Raw genomic sequence first — 21,188 nt, forward strand, 5'->3', positions numbered from 1 at the left:
TCATACTTAGGCAGCGCTTTTTCCCACCTGTGATTGTGGGTAGTTGACTTTTGTTAGTGGCACTTAGCCCTCGTAAGCTTCACGGTCGTTTATTTTGTTTCTTGTTTTGTTGGCGACATTTTAAAATAAAAGGAAATGTACGCTTACCACGCTGCACTTTGGTCCACTTCTTTCGACGGCCGTGACAATATTAATATGGGCTATTTTCAGCCCTTTCCTGGGTAGCTTATCAGAGATATACATAATATGGAAAAGAGCAAACAAAGCAAGAAAAAATAAAATACATTCAGCAGTCCATTAATCAGTTGGTGTGTGTAAGTGTGTGCGTGTGCTGCGGGAGTTGAAGCTACGAACCCATAGGCTTGGCCCTCTCATCTTTTTCAGACTTTTGGGAGGGAGGGTGGACAATGAGCCTGTCATAGCGGATGTAAGTAATGTCCCCACGCGCTCTGACAGCTTTCGTGGCTTGGATAAGTTCTTTCCTCTTCTGGTGTACAGCTTCAGGATAGTCCTCGTTCCTCTTAAGTTCTTGGCTCTTTCCAGAACAGCTGCCGTGTCCTCAGGAGCTTGACCACTATCGGCCTGGGCCTGTCACCTGGGCTGGTGGTGGGTTTACCAGTTCTGTGGGCTCGCTCTCCCTCAATCTTCCTGTGGTCCATCTTCAGTTTCTCAAATGTCATTTCCCTCAGTTTGTCCTCACACTCTGTCCAGGTCTCATATGAAGACTCTGCAATTCCTTCCACAACCATGTTGTTCCACCTTCAATGTCCCTCAAGATAATCTGATTTCTCCTTCATGGATTCACATACAGAACTGATGTCCTTTCTCAATGACTTACAGATTGCTGCCATCTTGGTGTTCTCCTGTTTAAACTCATCGAGCTGACCCTGGGCGAACTGCCAACTGTTCTTCATGTCCTGAACCTCTCTGGTCATGTGGTACATTTTTTTAAATACATTTTTTGTTGACTCCACCAGTATTTGGACAAAGATTTAAAGATAAATGGCCAACCTCATCGCGGGCTGCGTTCAAGCCCTCAAGAAAACCCCGCTAGCTTGATAGGCACCTAGCTAGCAGCTAGGCTTGCTGCTACACCAAACAGCTCCTCAGACCCGGCCTTGTTCAGCAGAATCACTGGACAGATAGTAGTAGTCCCAATAACAGATGCCAACCACGTCGCGGGATCCAAACTCAAAAGGAGGCTAGCTACTAAGAAACTTTTCAATATACTTTCAAAACCTTCCAAAACAACAAACCGAGCTCTCCCTTTTTCTGCGTTCAACATGAAGTGACGTGAATTAATGTTAGCAGTATAATAAGTCAAATTAATATAGGAAAACATCACCAAATCCATTTGGCCTATTTCCTTTAATTTAGTCTCAATATGATATGGAAAATGTAGGCTATTTTGAAAGAACAGAATTGACTCTATAGGCCAGGGATGGGAAACTCCAGTCCTCTGGGGCCTGATTGGTGTCAAACTTTTGCCCCAGCCCCAACTAACACATCTGACACCAATAATAAACGAATCATGATTTTCAGTTCAGAATGCAGTTAATTTAATCAGCTGTGTTGATTAGGGATGGGGAAAAAGTGTGACACCAGTTGCCGATCCCTGCTATAGGCTATACTGAAGATCTACCCAAGGTTGAACTTTAAGGCAAGGGCATCTTTTAAAACTATTTTGATATTCACCTCATGTCTTGATAATATGAATGAGAATTGTTCCCATTTTCAATAAAAAATATACCTGAGAGATTCGCAAGAATATAACATTGGAATGTTGTAAAGTGCTGCCCTACCGTGGCTGGTGAGGACACTCAGGTGAATAATAATAGGCACACAAACTGAACAAGACCATTTTAGTATTTTATTAACTTAAGATTCTCACCAGCCAGGCAGACCAACAAACAGTACAATAGGCTATACATTGCACAAGAAGAGTATAGGCTATTTTAAGATATTTAAGAGAATGAATGCAAACGTATGTTGCTAATGAACAATAACGAGGCCCAATCCATTACCTTTGAAACTATCCTCTTTGAACTGTCAGATCTGAATAAATGGGTTGGATGGATAGTGTCGATTGTCCAGCTATCAAATTGCAAGTAGTTCATATGCTAATAATCCAAATAATCTGCTTAAAAAGACCTTGCACTGCTACCCTCAGTATTCATTATTCTTACAGGTAAGCTGTTATAATTCTTACAGGCTGATGAGCTGTTCTAAGTCTAATATCTAGAAAAACAAATTTAAGAGGGACCATCCTACTACTCTCCTCAAATCACAGTATTCTACTTCTCTCATCACCAATGGGAACTGTCGACACGACTGGCTAGCCTATCTTCCAAGGAGCATCTTCAGTAGAAGATGAACAACAGTAGAAGGCGGGAAAGGGGAGATGCCTTTCGGACAATCAGAGCCATACAAGCGAAATGCTGAAAGGCCAACAACCTTCCTAAGGAGGGCTGGTTCCGACAGAGATAAACAGCGATCGAAGGCAGTCACACGTAAATACATTCATGATTTTCTTGTGCAAAGTATATGATTACTGTGAGAATAGTTTCTAAAGTGTATCAATGATACGTGTCTCTTTCTATCTCCATGTTGTTGTTTAAAAAGCCACCATATTGTGTCAGTCCGTGTGTATGTTTATTCTGTGCTATTATTTAGTTAGCTAGTAAATAAGTAATTAACCAATTTGTGTAGTACTGAATCATAAGTCAGGCTGGGGCTTTTGCAGATCCAAGAAGGTTACGACTGTTCAGAATGATGATATGATAAGAGGTTATGATTTGATACATTGACTGTATAATGGATGTGATAGGTAAAGACCTGAGAGTTTAATTCGGGAGATGGTAACTCTTTAACAACCACTCTCGTTGTGCCCCAAATTCCTAATGAGTTAATTGTTACATTAACAATTAAACACACAATACCGGTCAAAAGTTTTAGAACACCTACTCATTCAAGAGTTTATTTATTTGTACTATTTTCTACATTGTAGAATAATAGTGAAGACATAAAAACTATGAAATCATGTAGTAACCAAAAAAGTTTTAAACAAATCTAAATATATTTTAAATTTCAGATTCTTCAAATAGCCACCATTTGCCTTGATGACAGCATTGCACAGTCTTGGCATTCTCTCAACCAACTTCACCTGGATTGCTTTTCCAACAGTCTTAAAGTAGTTTGCACATATGCTGAGCACTTGTTGACTGCTTTTCCTTAACTCTGCGGTCAAACTCATCCCAAACCATCTCAATTTGGTTGAGGTCGGGGAATTGTGGAGGCCAGGTCATCTGATGCAGCACTCCATCACTCTGCTTCCTGATAAAATAGCCCTTACACAGCCTGGAGGTGTGTTGGGTCATTGTCCTGTTGAAAAACAAATGATAGTCCCACTAAGTCCAAACCAGATGGGATGGCGTTCACATAAACTACTGGCAGAAAAGTATCAAAATGAGACTAAAATGAGATTCCAAGCACTCTCGGCAGCCAACGTGCGAAAGTCCACCGCGTAGTCTGCCACACTACGGGAGTTTTGACTTTGACAAGCAGTTTGCTGGCTGCCTTTCTCCCGGATACAAACTTTTCTCACCTCTGCCATGAATTTCTCCAAATTACAGCAAATGGCAGATTGTTGTTTCCAAACTGCCGTAGCCCAGGAGAGCGCCCTTCTCAACATTAGCGTAATTATATACGCTATCTTCGATCGGTCTGAAGAAAACAAAGATGGCTGTAGCTCAAAAATAAGCGATCACTGAGAAAGAAAACCCGGCAGCTACCAGGATTCCCAGAATATCGCTCTGGAGGAGGTCAGCAGGGTTCACAGGGAGTTGGGACAGGCTGTACAAACTCAACACAGACAAGAGAATAATTACTGGGTGATCTGGGTTTTTCAGAGGTGGCAGACAGTCTGAGCTAACTCCCTGATTTGCTCCATAATAGCCTTTAACCCATGGTCGTGGCGTTCCGTCAAGGAACTGAGCCCCTTCCAAAAGGCCCTGTAGCAACTCCTGATGTCTCCCAATGGTGGCTCCCTGCAAGGAGACAGCGTGGCGGAGCTGGTCCAAGTCTGCCTTGTCTGTCATTGCCAGTTCGTACTATCATGACACAAGGTGAGACCCAGATGCAGACACAGGAGGCAGATGGTTGGAGTCTTACAATATTTATTAATCCAATAGGGGAAGGCAAGAGAATGGTTGTGGACAGGCAAAAGGGTCAAAACCAGTTCAGAGTCCAAAATGTACCGAAGGGCAGGCAGAATCAAGGTCAGGGCAGGCAGGATGATCAGGCAGGCGGGAAAGTAGTCCAGAGTCAGGCAGGGGTCGAAACGTGGAGGACTATCAAAAAGAGAATAGCAAAAAGAGTACGGGGAAAACATGCTGGTTGACATGACTAACATACAAGACGAACTGACACAGAGAGACAGGAAACACAGGGATAAATACACTGGGGAGAATAAGCGACACCTGGAGGGGGTGGAGACAATCACAAGGACAGATGAAACAGATCAGGGCATGACAGAATAGTTATATTTATCCTACAGCTATTGTATGCAGTAATCATGAGCCTATGAACCAGAGTTACACTGTTAGCACTGAGGCGGTCTGCCCTTAGTAGGAAGACCACTTTGTGCAGCTCACCCTGCTCTATCAGCTCCAATATAAATAACATGAGTATGTCTACTTCTTCCCAGTAAAGCATTAAAAACAATCAAGCAACCCAGAAATGTGCTATAAATATCCCATATTAACATATGCAGCCTGGGAAACAAGGTCCATGAAGTCAATAACTTGCTTGTAACATTCATATTCTGACTATCTCTGAAACTCACTTAGATAATTCCTTTGATGATACAATGGTAGCAATACATGGTTATAACATCTACCGAAAATGCCAAAGGGGCGGTGTTGTGGTCTATATTCAGAACCACATTCCTGTAAAGCTTAGAGACGATATAATGTTAAATACTGTTGAAGTATTATGGCTACAGGTTCATCTATTTCACCTAAAGCCCATTCCTGTGGGAAGCTGCTATAGACCCACCAAGTGCTAACAGTCAGTATCTTGATAATATGTGTGAAATGCTTGATAATGTATGTGATATCAACAGAGAAGTATATTTTCTGGGTGATTAAAATATTGACTGGCTATCATCAAGCTGACCACTCAAGAAAAAACTTTAAACTGTAACCAGTGCCTGCAACCTGGATCAGATTGTCAGTAAACCTACCAGGGTAGTTACAAACAGCACAGGAATTAAATCATCAACATGTATGGATGTCACGACTTCCACCGAAGTCGGTCCCTCTCCTTGTTCGGGCGGCGTTCGGCGGTCGACGTCACCGGTCTTCTAGCCATCGCCACCTTTCATTTTCCATTTGTTTTGTCTTGTTTTGCCGCACACCTGGTTCACATTCCCTCATCAGACTAAATGTATATTACCCTCTGTTTCCCCCATGTCTGTGTGTGCAATTGTTCTTTGTGTAGGGTGTTACTCTACAGGCTGGCTTGCGCTAGGTTTGTTTCAAACCTAGGTTTGTTTTGTTTAATCCGGCTCATGTTACCGTGGTTGTGCTTTGTGCTGCCTCGCCTGTGCCTTTGGGCCAGGGTGTATATTAAAGTTCTCCTGTTATCACCCATCTCTGCTCTCCTGTGCCTGACTTCCCGGCAACCAGTCACTTACCCCGTTACAATTGATCACATCTTTACTAATGCTGCAGAAATTTGCTTTAAGCAGTATCCAAATACATAGGATGTAGTGATCACAATATAATAGCCATATCTAGGAAAATCAAAGTTCCAAGGGCTGGTTCTAATATAGTGTATAAGAGGTCATACAATAAGTTTTGTAGTGATTCATATGTTGATGATGTAAAGAATATTTGCTGGTCTGTGGTGTGTAATGAGGAGCAACCAGATGCTGCACTTGACACATTTATGAAATGGCTTGTTCCAGTTACTAATAAGCATGCACCCATTAAGAAAATGACAGTAAAAACTGTTAAATCCCATTGGATTGATGAGGGATTGGAAAATTGTATGGTTAAGAGGGATGAGGCAAAAGGTATGGCAAATAAGTCTATAAGCCCAACTGATTGGCAAACGTTCTGCTAATTAAGAAATCATGTGACTAAACAAAAAATTAAGAATAAACTATACTATAAAACAAAGATAAGTTATATAAAGAATGACAGTAAAAAGCTTTGGGGCACCTTAAATAAAATTTGGGCAAAAAAAGACAACTCGGCTCCATCATTCATTGAAACAGATGGCTAGTTAAAGTGGCAAGTGATACATTTTTTACATCAATTTTTCCATTATTAAAGTGGCTGGAGTTGAGTCAGTATGTTGGCAGCAGCCACTCAATGTTAGTGGTGGCTGTTTAACAGTCTGATGGCCTTGAGATAGAAGCTGTTTTTCAGTCTCTCGGTCCCTGCTTTGATGCACCTGTACTGACCTCGCCTTCTGGATGATAGCGGGGTGAACAGGCAGTGGCTCGGGTGGTTGTTGTCCTTGATGATCTTTATGGCCTTCCTGTGACATCGGGTAGTGTAGGTGTCCTGGAGGGCAGGTAGTTTGCCCCCGGTGATGCGTTGTGAAGACCTCACTACCCTCTGGAGAGCCTTACGGTTGTGGGTGGAGCAGTTGCCGTACCAGGCGGTGATACAGCCCGACAGGATGCTCTCGATTGTGCATCTGTAAAAGTTTGTGAGTGCTTTTGGTGACAAACCAAATTTCTTCAGCCTCCTGAGGTTGAAGAGGCGCTGCTGCGCCTTCTTCACTACGCTGTCTGTGTGGGTGGACCAATTCAGTTTGTCTGTGATGTGTACGCCGAGGAACTTAAAACTTACTACCCTCTCCACTACTGTCCACGGCCCTGCAGCGCCCCAACACACCCCACTCAGCTTTAGGATCTTAGTCAAACATTCTTTATTGGTTTCAGGTGTGTTATGCCAAGGCCAGTGTCAACCAAAGGTACGGCAGACCCCTAAGGTTCAGGACTGAGCTGCCCAACAGTTAGGGATTGCTTAAATAGATATCTCCCCTTTTCAATACAGACTCCTTTTGTCATAGTGTATTCCACATAAGGCATCCAGACCTTATGAAAGTTGCACAGTATAACATTAATCTTGTAATAAATCAAATGGAGTGATACATAACTTAACATTCATTTCATCCATTGTGGGAGGATAACCAACCTTCCAATTAATGGCAATGCATTTCTTAGCCGCTGTAAATGCTAGGTTACACAATTTCTTCTGATAAGTCTCCAGTATCAACATTTCCAAGCAAACAATAACAGGGAGAAGGGAGAACCTGTCAACATCCTGTGATAAAAGAACATACTCTTTGCCCGAATTCAGCCAGCCTTCACAAGACCATAACATATGCAATTATGTCCCCTTTTGTGTTTTACACCTCTAGCAAAATAATTACATTTCTGTGTGCATGATATTCAGTTTCACTGGCACATAGTACATCCTATGGATGGTCTTAAACTGCAGTCGTTTATGTCTGAGATTATATGAACATGAGTGTGCATTCTAACATATCTGTATCCATTCATCATCAATAGCGTCTCCCAGGTCTTCCTCACATTTTTGTTTGACATGTTTTGTGTCATCGGGACTCTATCAACCATTGATACAGTTTTGAAAACAACTTTAGAGTTTTGTCAGACTGCTTTAAAATAGTTTCAATCTTTGAATCTCCTTGCTTGTCCAGTATTTACAAATACAAAAATTCACCTCAGCTCCATCACAGACTGGTCTTCCCTGGCTGCCTGACACTGATGAGACCCCTGTCACCATCTGATCCTGCTCAGATGATGCATGACAAAGATTTACATTGGTGTACATTTATACATTGTATTATCCATGAATAGAATGAAGGGATCAACAATTTAAATTACCATTATTCCCATACCCCAGACTATAGCCTACCCATCAACTCAAGATGTAACTTTAAAACCATTCACTGATTGTTATAATATACTGCAAAATTCACCTGAGCTCTGTAGACTAGTCTTCCCTGCCTGTCTGACCCTGCAGGGACACCTGTCAACATCTGATCCTGCTAAGAAATTATGAGCATAGTGTTGTGTACTGACTGTGCATCATGACCTGTTTATACCGTGTCAGTGTGAAAAGTAGGGAATTATCTACGGAAACTGACAGATCAATAATGTTACATTGCTATACTAACTAATAAAAACTCACATTGCATTGAAAAAAGGTCAGAATATCGGTCTTCAATCTTTTGGCCGCTGGTTTCATCGTTAATTCAGGTCTAGTGTGATTGAGGGTAAAAATAGCTAAAATAGCTAAATAGCTAAAGTTAGTGAGCTAGCTAGGTAACGTTAGCCAACTTTTGGCTAGCTCTGCTAGCTAATGGTACAATAGTACATCATCAAATGTACTTGTGTTGAAATGGGAATAAACAAAGGCTACAAAACATTTCTATACACAAAACAGCTGTTGCTAGAGGATAGCTAGAGCTGAACTGGCTGTGGTAGCTATTAGCTAGCTAACTAGCTGCTAGTAGTTCATTCACTTCAGTCGAGAGGGAATGAAACATTAGCTAACGTAACAAGTCAGTTATACTACTAGCTCAGCACTGAGAATACTATATTTTTTTCTGTCAAACAGCAGTTACCTTGCCAGCTAGATCAGTCAACTAAAGAGTAGCCAGTTTATGCTCTGCGAGTTTTTACAACTTGACAGCAGCTGCCTCTGTTCATCCGTCCCGTGCTGGTATTATACGCTAGCCTTTAAGAAGCTTTGCCTTCACACAGCCTGTCAGCACGCTCTGTGGTGTCTGTGTGGTCCTAAATCCAGGCGGATTCTTCTTCTTCTTTGGGATTTGCTTGGCAGATCGCATCCAACTTTTAGGTGCATATACCGCCACCTACTTTACTGGTGTGTGAGTTCAGTTATGGCCTATCTACGGTACATTAAATTATTAGATACAATAATACAAAATAGGGAAAAAGGAAAATTACGCTACCACTTATTAAAATGAATAGAATGCTACTCATTGACTACAGCTCAGCATTCAACACCATATTGCCCTCAAAGTTCATCACTAAGCTAAGGACCCTGGGACAAAACACCTCCCTCTGCAACTGGATCCTGAACTTCCTGACGGTAAGGGTAAGCAACAACACAACCGCCATGCTGATCCTCAATACAGGGGCCCCTCAGGGGTGCGTGCTCAGTCCCCTCCTGTACTCCCTGTTCACTCATGACTGCATGGCCAGGCACGACTTCAACACCATCATTAAGTTTTACAATGACACAACAGTGGTAGGCCTGATCACCGACAACGATGAGACCAGGAAAGCAACCGCTCCCTCAACGTGATCAAGACAAAGGAGATGATTGTGGACTACAGGAAAAGGAGGACCGAGCACGGGACTGTAGTGGAACAGGTAGAGAGCTTCAAGTTCCTTGGTGTCCACATCACCAACAAACTATCATGGTCCAAACACACCAAGACAGCCGTGAAGAGGGCACGACAAAGCCTATTCCCCCTCAGGAGACTGAAAAGATTTGGCATGGGTTCTCAGATCCTCAAAAAGTTCTACAGCTGCACCATTGAGAGCATCGTGACTCGTTGCATCACTGCCTGGTATGGCAACTGCTCGGCCTCTGACCGCAAGGCACTACAGATGGTAATGCGTATGGCCCAGTACATCACTGGGGCCAGGCTTCCTGCCATCCAGGACCTCTATACCAGATGAAGGAAATTTTTCAAAGACTCCAGCCACCCTAGTCATAGACTGTTCTCTCTGCTACCGCACGGCAAGCGGTACCGGAGTGCCAAGTCTAGGTCCAAAAGGCTGCTTAACAGCTTTTACTCCCAAGCCATAAGACTCCTGAACAGCTAATCAAATGGCTACCCAGACTATTTGTATTGCCCCCCTCTTTTACGCTGCTGCTACTCTCTGTTATTATCTATGCATAGTCACTTTAATAACTCTACCTACATGTAAATATTACCTCAATTACCTCGACTAACCGGTGCCCCCGCACATTGACTCTGTACCGGTACCCCCTGTATATAGCCTCGCTATTGTTATTTTACTGCTGCTCTTTAATTATTTGCTACTTTTATTTTAAATTAAACACTTATTTTTCTTAAAACTGCATTGTTGGTTAAGGGCTTATAAGTAAGCATTTCTCTGTCGTATTCGGCACATTTTATTTTATTTGATTAGGCCTCCCCCCCCCCAAAAACACCCATTCCACTATTTAAATCTTCTTATGGCTAGGGTCCTTTTTTTCTCAATTTCCGCCTGACTGACTTGCCCAAAGTAAACTGCCTGGCCCTGAAGCCAGGATATGCATATAATTGGTACCATTGGAAAGAAGACACTCTGAAGTTTGTAGAAATGTTAAAATAATTTAGGAGACTATAACACAATAGATATGGTAGAAGAAAATCCAAAGAAAAACCCACCAGAATTATTTTTTGAGAGCCCATGCTCTTCTAATGGAAAGTATAGGGAAATAATTAAATCTAACTCCCAGCATGCAATTCCTATGGCTTCCACTCTGTGTCAGTAGTCTTTGTTCAAGGTTTCAGGCTTGTTTCTTCCAAAACGAGTAAGAATAATGAGTTTTAGTACAAGGACACCTGCTTGGAAATTCATGTGCGCACGCAATGAAGACAACGCGCACCTGCTAATATTAGTTTCCTACTGAACATACTTCTTTCCGTATGAAATATTATAGTTTGATTACATTTTAGGGTATCTGAGGATTAAATAGAAATGTATTTTGACTTGTTAAATCAAAGTTTAGGGGTAGATTTTCAGATTCCTATCTTGGCATGTTGAACGAGTGGATTACTCAAATCGATGGCGCCAACGAAACTGACTTTTTGGGATATAAAGAAGGATTTTATCGAACAAAACGACACTACATATTATAGCTGGGACCCATTGGATGACAAATCAGAGGAAGATTTTCAAAAAGTAAGTAAATATTTAATCGCTATTTGTGAATTTATGAAACCTGTGCCGGTGGAAAAATATTTTGATGTGGGGCACCGCCCTCAAACAATCGCATGACATGCTTTCGCTGTAAAGCCTACTGTAAATCTGACAGTGCAGTTAGATTAACAAGAATTTAAGCTTTCAACCGTCATAAGACACTTGTATGTACCTAAATGTTCAATATCCATAATTTTTATGATTATTTATTTGAATTGTACGCCCTACAGTGTCACCTGAAGTTGTCCCGCTAGCGGGACGCCTAGCATTAAGAAGTTTTAACCCTACCTAGTTCTACTCCAGACCACTCAACACCCCCTGCAGCTGTTCAGCAGTAAATCCTCACAATCCCAAGTACTTCTCTGCCACTGCCACTACAACCTCTATTTTCGGTGACTTTTGATTAATTTCTGCAGTACAATTAACAACCATGGCTATAAATGCTAAAAAGCCCACCTTACTGAAACACATATTCTTCCCTTCACTCTATCGTGATCAACACTGAAGCGCATATTCTTCCCATCACTCTCTCTTGATCTCTGCCTACTCACAGGAATCCTCTCAGGATCCCTCACCCTATACCCATCTTCCTCTACCACTCTTCACTGCTTCGGCTTATGAAACTTCCTGTATTACTCTAACCCTGGCAACCTCAATCTGCCTTTCTCTCACCGGACACCTCCGATCTTCAGCCCCATGATCACCCCCACAACTAACATACACAACTTTCTCCACTGATACCACACATTCCTTCGTCTCATGCCCTCCTGCACACTTCTCACATCTTGGCATCTCTCTCCTACACACTGCTGCAATGTTCCCATAACCTTGATACCTAAAACACTGTAATATTTTTTGGATAACTGACACTTCCTATCTTGACCTTGTCTGGTAACGACTCTGCATCAAAACTCAGCATGACATATAATGTCTTCTCAGTTTACCCACCAGATCTACGTTTCATCAAACGGCAAGCGTTACAGACACCCGGAATCTTCAATTTCAACTGCTCATCCTCAAGACTTTTGCCACCCCTGTTATCACTCCTTTCAACAGCACCCTGCAAAGCACGTCACAATTCTTGTTCCTAATCTCGTAATCCAGAGCGCCCTCTGCCTCTGGGCAGAGAAAACACAATAAATAATCACGAGTCACTGCGAGTTACCTTCACCAACTCAACAGTCCCCAACCTCTCCTCCACCCAATCTGACACCACATATGGATCTACCAAACAGTAAGGATCCATTCCCTCTACAAATCTCACTCCCACTGGGCCAAAATCATCCTTATCATCCTTGGGATGAGGCCCGAACTCGGCGATCCTCGTATCCCTGTTTTTGCACTTGACATCCACCTTCCTCACCTCACTACTTCCCTCTACACTCAACTTCTTCTCAGAAGTCATCACTGCACCTGCCACCACATTTAATTCATCCTCACACTCATCCTGTCCCATTTTCTCCTCAATCCTTTCCAAAAGTTCTGTGCGATCCTCCAATCTATATTCATTCAAAAAATATTCCATGTCTCTCCTTTTTTCTTTTCCATAATTTTCTCCTTTACCAGATCTTGCCATGTGTAGTCCAAACTAGTTGCATTGTAGTTGGGACTACACATGGCAAGGAATGATTATTGTTACCATTTATTTTTGGAGGTGGAAAGTCCACTGGACTTCTTTTACAACAAGTGTGGAACACCTCAGTGATATCTCAGATGTATTCTAAGGTTATCGCCGTCGAGGAGCTTGTCCGCTCCTCTTTGTTCTCGTGGGGAAGTTTACAACTTGATTTGTTTCCTGATCGGGCAGCCTCGTACAGTGTTCGATCCCCCCACATTGTCTCGACGAGGCTCATCATGGGTCTGGGATAGTATTCCCCCCTTTGTGTCTCAGGACCTCCCCCCCCCCCCCCACTAGTGGTTGGTGTTGGTGTCAGAGGCACAAACGAAAAGGTCAGACCCTTTATATGAGTTGTCAGCAGCCGCATCACTAGTAGATTGGCTGTAACCTTTCAACCAAATCTCCTGGTGTTTGTGCTTCAAAATGCTCAGTGGCTGTCATGGCCTGCCAGTCACCATAGCGTCCGCGTGTGGCAACTGTTTCAGTACCTGCGAACTGAGACCAGGATATTCTAATGGAATTATAATGTTTGTGATTTTTTTAAGCCCATACCATGTTAAATAGAACCAATGAATGTTGAACATGATTTTCTGTTTAACTAAACTTAAGGCTACAATTTATTGTTCTCCCGATGGAGTTTTCATTGATATCCCAAAAGATGATTTCTAAACCAATTTGTGAGTAGGCAAAATGGAGACTGCATCTGTTTCCCTGTTGTCTCAGGTGCCAGACTTATTATGGACGGAGAGCGACATCTACTGGGGACTAAGACAGTGCAAACTCAGTTCATACATATTGATCCCTCCAAAGTATTACATATGAATATTACAATAATAGACATTTAATCTAACTGCACTGTCCAATTTACAGTAGCTATTACAGTGAAAGAATACCATGCCATTGTTTGAGAAGAGTGCACAGTTATGAGCTTAAAATTGATTAAGACACCAATTAGGCACATTTGGGCAGTCTTGATACAATATTTTGAAGAGAAATACAACGGTTCATTGGATCAGTCTAAAACTTTGAACATACACTGCTGCCATCTAGTGGCCAAAATCTAAATAGCGCCAGGGCTGGAATAATACATTATGGCCTTTCTATTGCATTTGAAAGATGATGGTACAAAAAAAATACAAAACAACGCATGTTTTTTTCCTTTGTATTATTTTTTACCAGATCTAATGTGTTATATTCTCCTACATTCATTTCACATTTCCACAAACTTAAAAGTGTTTCCTTTCAAATGGTATCAAGAATATGCATATCCTTGCCTCAGGTCCTGAGCTACAGGCAGTTAGATTTGGGTATGTCATTTTAGGCGAAAATTGAAAAAAAGGGGCCGATCCTTTTAACTAGGCAAGTCAGTTAAGAACAAATTCTTATTTACAATGATGGCCTACCGGGGATGAGTGGGTTAACTGCCCTGTTCAGGGACAGAATGACAGATTTTTTGCCTTGTCAGCTCGGGGATTCGATCCAGCAACCTTTCGGTTACTGATCCAACGCGCTAACCACTGCCGCCCCTAGTTGACTGGTTTGGTGGTCAATATTATGACAGTCTGTTTCAGAGGATGTTTATACATACTTCAAGGTCTCGGGGTCATTGGAGTGGATGATGTTGTAGATGTGAGAGGTCACAAAGGCCTTGACCAGCGCATTCTGCTCCTGGACCTCTGGTTTCTGCTCCTGCATCGATGCCTTCAGTATTTCTTCACCAGCTCCAGGTCACTTGCCTCAGGTGTCCTCATCAGAATCAGGTAGGCTGCCAGTCTCTTCTGCACGGCACCCTTATCGTATAAGCTCACTCAATGGAGGTTAGAGCAAACCTGGAAATGAAAACAAAATGGCAGCTAATAAGTCAATGCATTCGAGAAAGGAGAATGTGTGCTACAGTATATCAGTGCAGAACCCTTATTCACAAAGAGTTTCACAGTAGGAGTGGTGATATAGGATCAGTTTGCCCTTTTAGATCATAATGAATAACATTATATGGATAAGGGGGTATGTGATCCCAGATCATCACTTTTCTCAGAGACATTTTTTGAATACAGGCCCATTTTATTGATATTTTTTGCATATAGTTTACCTCATCGGTCACAGACAGGCGTCTGAAGGCCTCGACGGCAGCGAGCTGCACCTGCAGGGTTGTGGCGGACTGTCTCATGCACTTCAGCAGGGTGGTCTTCATGATGGCGTCGGCAGCCTCCATGGCCTCTCCAACGTTTCCAACAACCTGGACGCCATTACATAAAGAAAGATTCAGATAAACAAGCAATGATGTCGAACTTTCCATGCCATGTGATTAGGTGGGAAGAAGCTGATTGGTTGAGCAACAACATACCCTCAGGGTCAGGAATGTCAGATCCTTCTCTCCAGTGCATTCAGCAGCCAGAAGGGAGGCGAGGAACTCAGACACAGCTGCGATCTTGGGGGTGACTTTGCCCTCAGCCTGGTAGAGCATAGTAACACAAAACAAGAGGGTGGCAATGAACATTTTGACCACAATGTTTATTCAACTAAACTGAAACCATAAGTCATTGTCTGTCACCATCGTTAACCAAGTACAGTATACATTTTGGACTTACTTTCTGACAACGTTTCCTAGAGAAAACATGATGGGCTTGCTCTGTTTGTACTGAGCCATGCTGAGCATGTCTTTGACCAGGAGGCGGGAGGGGTGGGGCAGGAGTCCCAGGGCATAGACGGCAGTGTCAACCTCAATAGGTTCAGTCCCAAAGGTCCTAAGGGGCTGGAGCATGGCGCTGCTGCACTCGGGGGTACCACAATGAGCCAGGGCCTGCCAGGTCAGGGTGTGCGACACGGACACCATCTCGGGGACGGCGGGGCTCAAAGTGTCACCCTTCAGTCCACGGAGTTCGGCCACGAGTCTCTGGAAGGTGCTGTCACGCTGGTGGCCCTGGTTGGTCTCGGACATGGGTGTTCAGTTCCCTCATGGTGGCAAGAGCAGCATTTCCGGTTTGGACGACAGCTTTGTCCTCAGCAGCCTCCATGGGCAGACCCTTGAGGTTGGCTTCATCTTCAGAGAGTAAAATAGAAGAAATGTTGTAATGGTCGCCTGGTACAGTACACATACTGTTCATCATTTTGGTAAAAGCTGAGTTGTGTCAAGTTTTTAAGGTTGAACAGTAAAAGGAACTATGAGAGGAAATTCTCACTGTGGTTGAAGACTCTTTCGTTGATCTTGCTAGTCTCTAGGAGAGTCAAAGTCTGTTTCACCAGTGTTGACACTCCATACTCAGTCCTGCATTTGGGAAAGAGGATGGAAGAACATTTGATGAATGACAAACTGGCCAGGATCATATCTTGGCTACCATTATTGCAGACTCAGTATACTATTCACTGGAAAAACTGAGTTTTAATTGTCTGGACTTACTGGTGGGAGAAAGGCAGGAATATGTGCTTCTCAGTGCGGGATCCAGCAGTCATGTGCTTCTTCTGATTGTCAAACTTGTAGTTGCAAGTCTGGGTGCTGCTGATCAGCTTGGACAGTGGGTATTGCTGTTGATGGGGAACCAGAATCAAACACTTTGTCAGGAACAACAATCATGTTGGGTTTATGGTGTAAATTAATACAACTATTATATTCTATTCAAATGTAATGCTTAATCCAATAATTACCAAATGGTTTTTTGTAAAGGATCGCCATCAAATTTGTTTTTTTCCCCTCCTCTTACCATGCCAGAGATGATAGCCAAGGGGCTGGTGTGATCTTTCTGGGCAATGAAGCTGTCGCATTTGGACAGGTGTCTGGTGACGGTGACGTCAGTGGCTATGTCTTCCCTGGAGTTAACGGCGAAGTCGGTGTCACACTCCGCGAAGGTTGGCCTGAAAGTTGTGAGAGTTTTTGTAAGAGTGAAAGATTATTATTTATTTTAATAACTTTGATTTATTCAGGGGAACCCAATTGAGACCACGGTCTCGTTTACAATAGTGCCCTGAGGACACAAATGACATCAATACAGCAACAACAACAAAAATATATATAAAAAACTACAAGAAAGCTATAAATACATTACATCAGGTAATTACAACAAGTTATAATAATCAATTGAAACAACACACTTCAGTGAACTCCTTTAGCAGTTTTAAATTGCCCCATCGGCACTAGGCAATCCAGGTGTCATTTGTTTTGTAAGGTATTCCATAACTGTGATGCATTCAAAATAAAGGCGGATTTACCAAATGTTGTGGCGACAAGCGGGACCTCAAGAGTTGACAAACACTGCGAGGGGGGTTGGCATCTCATATTTTATATTTCAAAAGGGAAGTGAGGTATGATGGAAGCTTGTGGAACAGAGCTTTGTAAACAAGATGGTAAATGAAGTGAGCTACAGGACTTCAGCGAGGTCCATACATCCATTTCAGGAGAGGAAGTATCGATTATTAGGTTTACAAAATGTGCTTTGGTATCTGTGTTTCCTTTTCACGACTGTTACTAAAAAGGCTATAAATAGTATATAGATCCAGAATGGTCAACTCCATATAATAGATAGAGCACAGGAGGAGCCATTCTGTCTTGAGACAAGGCTATTAAGGACTTTGACCTGCAGCTTTAGTGTCATTCTAACAACTTGTTGTTTGGTATTTATCACCCTGATATATCACACACAAAATCCAATTGCCTTGATGACCAGACCTATATGGACCTTATGACTGTTATGTTAGGTCACTGAATAATTGGCAGGTGAGGAAATTACTGTTGTCAGCTCTTACCATGTCCTTGTTTTTCTCCTCCTCCAAAGCAGGCACGATTAAGGCAGAGACAATTCCTCTTTTGATGTTCAAGATGGTGGTGGTCTCATCCTCCTCAGGGAAGAGTTTCACACCTCTGTCCCTCAACCATGACCTTCAGGGAGTTCCTGTTCAGGAAAGGGGAGATCATCTTGGTAACTACTTATTTCGTATACTTTGCCTGGAAAGCCTCAGCACCAGCAGCGGGCGTGAACACAGGGGAACCCTCTGTGTCGACGTCAATGACTTCGCTAAGGGAGCGCTCTGTGGTGCACATCGATTTCGAACAGTGAGAAGAAGGAGAAAAGGAATGGTCAGAGGACTGTCCATTTAATGTTCCATTCTATACGGGAGGAATGGAAGTTGAGTGAAAGCACTGAAGAGTTGATTGAGGGCTCTGGGCTCAGCTGTCTGTCACGTACCTTGCAGATGACTTTTGAGCCATTCTTGAGGCTGGTAGATCCATTTACACCATTAAAACTCTGAAAATAAAAACTTCTAAACATTTAATTGGTGTGACCCTTAACGTACACCCTCTCTAACCTGTGAAAAACCCACTAAAACCAAATGAAAAGACCCCATACAATAAATCAAACATGGTATTAACACTACTAACAAAGCTTTCATAACAGGCTGGTTGTGTGTGTGTGTGCTGGTGTATGTGTGGTAAAACATAGGACAAAAACAAACAAATGGCCAGGCCTTACTTAATTGGGAGCTCCCTTTATGACCAGATGTGGGTACCTTGATGCCTAATAGAACTGCAGAATTTCACTAACTGCTCTCCCAAGGCAACAGCCTCCGGAAACATTTCAAATGGAGAGATAGGGACACCACATCCTATCCTAAAGAGAAAATAAACATTTCGTGAAATCTTAATCAGTCTAAACAATTCAACATTGTAATTCTTACTTTCCATTTTACTTTCCAACTAACTTCCCATTTCCTTTCTTTCACACTTTCTTTGTTACTTTCACAAGTCTACATATCTGTTTACTTTAACTCAGAAGCCCTCTCAATCACCATAACCCGGTACATTTCTCTTCCACTCAAATACTTGTTTCCCACTACAATCTCTCCGTCGAACGTTACTTTACCAGGTGAACAAAACGTTTTCAATTATAGACAAAACAAAACATGTCACTTCTGTTAACAAGGAGGCCACAGTCCTCCCTCCACTCTTTAATAATTAGTGTCTATTATTTTAAGATGAACATGTAATGCGCCAAATTTATAAAATACATTTGCCAATTTCAGAAGGGAAAATATAAACTTTGGAGGGAGCTTTCTAAGGTAACTGGCTTTGCACTGTCCATCAGTCCCCTGTAGATGGTGCTCTTTGTCCATAATAAGTCTGGTGCCTGAGATGGCGTAGACAGGAAATCAGACACTTTCCATTTTGCCTACTCACAAATTGATTTAGAACGTCAACGTTTGGAAAATAAACAAAAACTCCCTCGGGAGTACAATACATTTTAGCCTTAAGTTAAAAAACAAATCTCTACATGTTCAACATTTAACAGGGCATATGTTTTTTCAAAATGTGTTATCAGGACGGAGGAAATCCCATAAGCATTTATAGTTTTATTGGTTAGGGGTATGTGCAAGTTTGCATATTATTGTTATTATTATTACTTCATCATATCTCCAGTAATCGATTATACACGCATACAATAAAAATAAAAAATCTTCATGTCTTCACAGAATCCATATATAACATTATAAATCTTAGCTACTCACGTCAACACAACTCCATGTGCATTCCAATGACTCTCCGCTGCTGCAAAGTTTGAGCTTTGTAACCATAATTCCCCCCGGAACCCAAAGACTTTGGTTTCCCGGACGTTGCCCGGCTGGTCATCGGAATAATGCACCACGTACCTTGTGATATTACTAAAATGGACAGTGATGGATGGAAACCCCTAGATAACCATTATATATAAAAACGTATTATCCAAATTTCAATCAGTTTATTATGCAAATGTAAATCTCTTGTTATCCAAAATTCAAATTCTCTCCAATTCTCTCACATAGTACTGTTCCCAAAACACACTAATCAATTTGTTGTTATATACAATTTTTTTTATATAACCAGCAGGAATATTTTCTAATTTCTATCTCAGGGTTAGTTCCTGGGATACCGTAACTCATTTTTTACATTACCTACATTTGATCTAATTACTGATAATATCCTACACCCTAGAGTTTTAATCAGTATCAACATCACTAGTCATAAACCCTTATGAAACAATTCACACCATAGGCTTTTGGCTTAACCTCACTAGTCATAAATGTTCACAGAGTAGTCTCACTAGTCAAAGACGTCCCTTTTACAAAACTCTAGAACTCTGGGGGACCTCTGTCTAGTTCCCTGTAAGTTACAAGAACGTCACTGAGGACTATTTCAGGATCTTTTGTGGACGTTCTCAGGACATGAAATTTACTAGTCCTTAGGATGGTCCCAAGGGAACGTTCTCTGAGAGACCTTTGTCTAATTCCCAGTAACTTACCAGGATTTCACTGAGGACCATGTCAGGACCTATTGAGGACAATCTCAGGACTTTTATTTTACTAGTCCTTAGGACATTGAATGATGGTCCCAAAGGGAAAGTTCTCTGGGGGATGTTTATTTATTTCCCTGTAAGTCAACAGCATGTCACTGACAACCATGTCAGGACATTTTGAGGACGTTCTCTGGACTTAAATTGTACAAGTCCTTACGACGTTGCCTGATGGTCCCAAGGGAACATTCTCTGAGAGACCTTTGTCTAGTTAAATGTAAGTTCACAAGACATCACTTAGGACCATGTCAGGACCTTATTAGGATGTTCTCAGGACTTTCATTTTACTAGTCCTTAGGTCGTCGCGGGATGGTCCCACGGGAACGTTCTCTGGGACCTTTATTTTGTTCCCTGAAAGTCACCAGAATGTTACTGAGGACCATGTCAGGACCTTTTCAGGACTTTCTCAGGACATAAAATGTACTAGTCCTTAAAACGTTGCGTGACGATTCCAAGGGAACGTTCTCTGGGGGACCTTTGTCTAGTTCCCTGCAAGTTACCAAGATGTCACTGAGGACAATGGGAGGATCTTTTGAGGACGTTCTCAGGACATAAAACGTACTAGTTCTTAGGACATTGCGTGATGGTCCCAAGTGAATGTTCACTGCGGGACCTTTGTCTAGTTCCCTGTATGATACCAGGACGTCACTGAGGACCATGTCAGGACCTTTTGAGGACATTCTCAGGACTTTTATTTTACTAGCCCTCAGGACGTTGAGTGAAGTTCCCAAGGGAATGTTCTCTGGGATACCTTTATTTAGTTCCCTGTAAGTCACCAGGATGTTACTGAGGACCATTTCAGGACCTTTTGAGGACGTTCTCAGTACATAAAATGTACTAGTTCTTAAGATGTTGCTTGATGGTCCCAAGAGAACGTTCTCTGAGAGACCTTTGTCTAGTTACCTGTAAGTTCCCAAGACGTCACTGAGGACCATGTCAGGACCTTTTAATGATGTTCTCAGGACTTTAATTTTACTAGTCCTTAGGATGTCGCGGGATGGTCCCAAGGGAACGTTCTCTGGGGGACCTTTGTCTAGTTCACTCTAAGTTACACGGACGTCCCTGAGGACTATGTCAGGATCTTTTGTGGATGTTCTCATGACATAAAATGTACTAGTCCTTAGGACATTGCGTGATGGTCCCAAGTAAACGTTCTCTGTGGGACCTTTGTCTAGTTCCCTGTAAGTTACGAGGATGTCACTGAGGACCATGTCAGGACCTTTTGAGGACATTCTCAGAGTTTTAT

General features: G+C 42.2%; 1 pseudogene; it reads right to left on the minus strand.

Moving 5' to 3' along the window:
- Positions 1-14,031: 14,031 nt before the first annotated feature.
- Positions 14,032-17,658, minus strand: LOC120019238 (annotated as a pseudogene).
- Positions 17,659-21,188: the final 3,530 nt, after the last annotated feature.

This window comes from Salvelinus namaycush, chromosome 24 (genome assembly GCF_016432855.1).
Source record: "Salvelinus namaycush isolate Seneca chromosome 24, SaNama_1.0, whole genome shotgun sequence".
NCBI lineage: Eukaryota > Metazoa > Chordata > Actinopteri > Salmoniformes > Salmonidae > Salvelinus > Salvelinus namaycush.